Below are 6000 nucleotides of genomic sequence, written 5' to 3'. Positions count from 1 at the left end.
TAACATTTTACTCCTGCATTTTCCTTCTGAAGGCTGGGAGAAAAGCTGCCTGCCGTGTTGCAGTTCCCGACAGAGGATTGCACTGTTTTACATGCTTTTAAAAGCCTCTGCAGCTCCCCAGCCGTGGTGAGCAGCCCCGAGCCTTGCTGCGTTCCCGTGGGTGCCGGTGCGGTGCCGGAGCCAGCGCGGGCAGCGGCGGGGTGGCCGCGTGTGGGACCAAAGGACATAAATGATGCCTTTGTTCACAGGACTGAAAATCAATGCGTGGAGGAGGAAAAAAGGCCAAGTGCATTAGCTTGGCAGGCCGAGCCGGCTCCCAGCCTGCCGCTGACTGATAGCAGGTACGCAGCTTTAATTTCCTCCCCGGCTGGCTGCTGCGCCGCAAATCCCCTGCGCGGCGCGGCACCGGCCGGCTGTCAGCTGCTGCACAGCACCAAGGCGTGTTTGTACCGACTGCTCCCAACCACGTCACGGAGCTGGTGGCATTACTTCCCTACTGCTGCTCCAGCTGAACGAGGGGCGCAGCTTTCCTCTGTGTTCTCACCTTCTTAATTAACCGTGGTCTCGGCATGGCCAGCACCCAGCACCCCTCATTTAGGGGGCTCTGTGCCAAGGTTCCTCGCTGGACCGGGGTGCTGCTCAGGGTCATGCAGGCCTCTGCCATCCTTCCTCCTCCTCTTCTTCCTCCTGCACCTGCTGCAGCCAGCCTGCCTGCCCCTCTCCACAGCTGCTTGCTGTCTTTTCCTTCTCAAAGCCACTTAAAGGGGATTTTAGTTGTCAGTCCTGAAGACGCAGGACGGCATTCCCAGGGAGCGGAGAAAACCTTTGAATTCAATGGGGTGAAAGTTGCTTGTTGCAGCCTTTGTGGGGCTTATTCTACAAACGGGGAGGGAAGAGGCAGAGAACTGCAGGAGAAAAGCAAGAAACAGGCTATAAGTGTGAGCAGCTCCTCTGATTTGGGGGGTTTACCAGCAGCCTGGTGCCGCGCACAGGCATCATTGGCTCACACAGCAGGGAGGAGCAGCTCTCGCACCCCGTGGCTCTCACCTCCAGGCAGCAGTCTTAAACTGCCAGTCTTTATCATTTTGACGACAATATACGTAATTACAGCTCTTGACACACCAAATGGGAAGATCACCCCAGACGCTGAAAGGGAAAATCAGCCACGTGTTTTCAAGCTGAGTGTGCTCTCACGTATACGTTTTGGAGTTACAAACTGCTGCAAGCCAGAAGCGAGGGGGTCAATGCCGCTGAGCTGCAGCCGGGGGCTCCCCAAGCAGAGCTCTCCCCCAGGCTATGGCAAGGGGTCGGGCAGCAATCCATGGCCCTGCTGCTTGGGATCCCCAGCTGCAGCTCCATCGTTTCTGGGGGTGGCTGAGCACGGGGTGCTGGCACACACACGGGTCCCTGGGGGCGAGGGACAGGGGGACGGGGGTGCCGGCCGCTCCTCCCCACCACGGCTGCACCGTGAGCCTCGCTGCTGCCTCGCCATCGATCGTGCTGCCAACAGCCATGCCAATAACTTTAATCGTTGATAAATGGCAAACATAAAAGCGAGCTATTGTGCTTCTAAAAGAAATTTAATTAAGGGTGAACATAAGGGATTTATCACTTGACAGCTTAGCTGTTCACAGCGGCTGCACATCCAGCCGTCCATCTCCAGCCCCACGGCTGCTCCCAGCCCTGGGAAGGGGGCAGACACCGGGGGCACCGGCCCCACCACCACCTCCATGAGGGCCCCAGATACGCACAGAAGTGATTTTGTGTGTCTTTGCTAAGCTTTTAATTACAGACAGCCTTTTCTAGGGGATGGACAGTTATGTCTGATTATTTTTCTTAATGCATCTGTTGCATAACCAGGGTTTCCCTCTGCACAGAAACATTTTCTTCACTCATTATTAGATTTCCGCATCCAAAGAGCAAATTAAGGGACATGAATATGCAAATCTGGTGCTTCTAAACAGATACAACCGGAGCTACGTGATGAGGAGATCAAAGATGCACTGACATTTGACTCCCAATTTTTTGTTGTTTTTTTTTTGACTTCCTCTAATTTGATTTTTTTTTTTTGCACCAGAGAGAGGTAAAAATAAACCTGTAAAACATTTGTAAGAAGTTTAGAAGTCTATTAAAATTATAGCCACAAGATACAATAATATATAATTGAGTTACAAAAACAAAATCCCAGCTCATCTGTGGGAGTGTTTCAAACTTTGTCCTTTTGGATGCATCCTCCTGTTGCCATGGAAACAGGGCAGGCTGTGGGTTTTCAGCATTTCCAACCCTTTTTAGGGAGCTGTGCACGCTGAGAGCTGCGTCTCTGCTTCTCCTTGCATTCCTCCACTCAGACGATGGCTTTGGGGCAGCAACAGGAACCAGCTGGGTACCAGTGCGGAGCCACTCTCGTGTTTTCCCAAAGTGACCCAGGATAAGCACACCTGCATTAGCATCCTTTTAAGACAATGTCTTAAAGCTATTTTTTTCCTCTCGTCCGTATGTTGAGGATCTCTAATGATATCCTGAATAACTCGTTCAAAATGATGATCTGATGTGGGTTGCCAACAGCTGGTAAATTCCCTTCCTATGAGCACATAAAAGGGAAAGGAAAAACTTGTCTGTAGGAGTAGCAAAGCAATTTGTAAAGGCGCTGTTTGATGTAGAAGTCCCTGAACTATAACTACTGCTAATGTACAGCCTACATTTAAGTTTTTCCAGGATTAAGTTTTCTTCCATCAGTTTCTACAGCTTCTGCAGAACCAAAGCCCCCCTCCAGCTGCTTCAGCTCCTGTCCCGAGCACCCCGAGGTGCGCCCGCTGCTGTCCTGAGGCAGGGAGGGACAGAGCCACTGCCACGCAGCCAACAGTTTCCTATCACCTCGAATAGAGGCTCACTCACAAAACTCAGTAATTGCTTCAAAAACAGAAAATTACTCCTTGATTCATCTATTTCAAAATCTTCCCAGAAGATTGTTTGGGCTTGGGGTTTCCAAGCAGTGTATTTTCCTGGTGGGAAGGGCTCTGTTACCAGCAGTGAGCTTGGCAATAGGAATTTTTTGCTTTTCAAAGTCACCACCCAAGCCGTCAGTCAACACTGCCATTTGATAAAAGCCTCTAAACTTCCACAGAAGTGCTGTTCCCCTCCCCCTTTTAATATTTGCCCCATTTCAACCAAACCAGCCACCTTCAAGTACACAAGACATCCCCAACCTACTCGCACCTACCATCCCTGCTGCTGCACTGCCCTTCACCTGCTTAACACCAGCTACGGACAGGGAGAGCAGCGATACGAGCACGTCTGCCATGGGGAGATGATTTAGCACAGCGGACAGCTTGGGAATGTACTGGATGGCAGAAACTGCACGGCATCACAGATGGCTTCAATTTAGGGCTGTAACTTCACCAAACAAGCCATTTCCACAATTTAAGCCCTTCCAATTTCACTCTTGGGAATCCTGTGGAATAGCAAGAAAAGTAAATTAAAAGAGCTGCCTGCTTTGCTCCCTGAATGGTGCTTGTTTTGCAAATGAGCCCTCCACAGTCCACGCAGGGTCAGCCTTACAGTGAAAAGGATCCTGTGTTGGGGGGTGTGGGCTAGCTCAGAACCCAAAATAACGAGGAAGATCTAATGTGACAGACTCCAGGGAGAATATTTAGACTTCCAGACCAATTTTGTTAGAAATAAAGTAGGTCAGCAGTGGCTTCTTCCCACATGTCAGTGCTGGCACACACGCCCTCTGTCTGGCAGGCAGCAGGAATCGCCGGGGCTCCCCGCGGTGTACTGGGAGCACTGGGGGTACCCGCACGGAGAGGGGGGGGTCAGCAGCACCCACATTGCTCTGAGCTGGACAGGAGGAATGATTCAAGCTGGGGTGCCTGGGCTTTGAGCCTTGGGGCTGCCTGGGCAGGGTGCTGAGCAGCCTTGCGGTGCTGGTGCAGTGCCCTGTGCGGGCACAGCACACGGCAGCATTCATCAGAGCAATTAAACACAAGGACCTCCAGAGGGCAAAGAAAACGAGGCAACGTTGTAAAGGGGAGAAGGGGGAGAAAAGAGGAAGAACGCCAAATTCGGCGCATCAGGAAAAGAGTAATATATTTAACAAATATTCCATTAACTGCCAGCAGGATTATATTTTTCTTAGCACGCAAAAAATGCTAAGTGAGCTTCAAAGGGAGCTTCATGGCAGCTTGGCTGCTCCACTCCCATCTGTGTGGAGCCACATTCAAATTAACAGCTAAGCAAGAATAGTCCCCACCCCAATTAACTCTCCCAGCTCCCTTCCTAAGCCTTCCATTTCTTCTTTTGCTGTTGTTTTGGGGTTGGTTTGGTTTTCCTCCATCCAGCTGGAGGCTTTGAACCCCTCTGCAGCCGCCTGATGTGGGAGCAGGCAGGGGAGGGGAGGGAACCATCCTCACAGCGGTGTTATTTCAGAACATTGTCTCGTTGTAAGCACATGAGAAAAAAAAATACCTTCTTGGCATCCCGGCCTGGATGAAAATTAGGTCAGTGCTACTGGGACAGGCATCATCACAATTACCATGAGCAATTAGAATCGGTATCTTCTCTTAACAAGATGACTCAAAAACAAGCATCAGAAGTGAAATGAGTCTGCAATTGCCAGCTACACATTAATTGATCTGGAGAAGCAAAGGCGGGCAGCATTGTGCACATCACCCTCAGCTGTTTAGAACAGAAGATCAAGCAAAGCAGTGATGGACCAAGCACCACTATTCAGGGAGTTCCCAAATACCACATTTTCCCCCCAGGGGACACTGAAATCCAGCTACAGGCACAAAACCTACCTGGGGAACGACCACTCTGAGGGTCTCTTCTCCTGTTTTTTTCCCCCAATCTGCATTTTGGGTCAGAGCTGGGGCACTTTGGAGAGCTCCTCACCCTGCTCCATGTGAGGCATTCTGGCACATGCACCCAGAACCCTGCTGGGGGGGCTCTGTCCCTATCTCCCCACACCACGACCGATTCAGCAGCTGCTCACTGAAGCTGGATCTTAAAAGCACTAAAGAAAAAAAAAAAAAAAGAAGAAAAAAAAAAAAGGCAGAAATTTACAAAGCCTCTTTTTATCTAAATTATGTGGCACTTTAGAAGATTAAATATTCTACAAAAGCCTGAAGCCCCCAAGTTATCAGTCTCAAGGAAAAAAATATGAGCTCACCAAAGCTGTGCTGTAGATGTTTTCAGAGTATCGGATGTAATGGATTTCATCATTCTCTTCTACAGATTGAAATAAAACAGTCTCTTCATGCTGAAAGAGAACCAATATTTCATGGAAAATGGTTATTTGTGAAATTATCAAGCGAACCAGCAGAAAACCCCTGGACAAGATTACCCAAGCCTGCAACACTTCTGCGTGTGTTCGGAGTTAATGCCGTGGAGCGCTGGCGGGATCCAGACCCGCTGCCGGCATTAGCACAGCCTGGGCCCCCTCGCACCCGAGCTCCTGCCAGCAGACACGTGGCCCTGAGTTCCTTTTCACTTTCTTACATTGATTTTTTTATCACGGCACATCTCTCACAGAGTTAATCCTGACTTACACGGCCGTAAACAAGTTCGGAGGCTGGCAGATTATCAGCCCCAGCCTCTCGCAGCTGGAGCGCCAACAAGCTGCCTCCCCAGCGGATCATCCTGCAGCTGCAGGCGGTTTGATGTGAACAGAGGGAGCACGGGAAGATTCCAGAGCTCTTCTACAAGGATGAAGTGCAGGTGATGTTGCAGCTCACAGACCCTGGGGACTTACAGGGCTTGGCTACGGCCGTGCCCCCCGCTGCCCGCTCCTTTCCCACAAGGGCGCACACATGGAGGCAGCCAGGAGCCGATCCTTCGCCCGTTCCTTTCCCTGACTGCTGGTGTGGTGACAGCTCTCCTGCAGGCCACTGCTGCTCCCAGCCTCCCGCTGCTCTTCACGCACCACTGCAAGTCAGCACGGGGCTGCCAACTACTGCTGAAGGGCAAAACTGGGGGCACAAAGGGATTGCGCAGAGCAGG

This window comes from Netta rufina (assembly GCF_964035555.1).
Source record: "Netta rufina genome assembly, chromosome: 22".
NCBI lineage: Eukaryota > Metazoa > Chordata > Aves > Anseriformes > Anatidae > Netta > Netta rufina.
The sequence above is the reverse complement of the archived record's forward strand: the minus strand, read 5'-3'. Positions refer to the sequence as shown.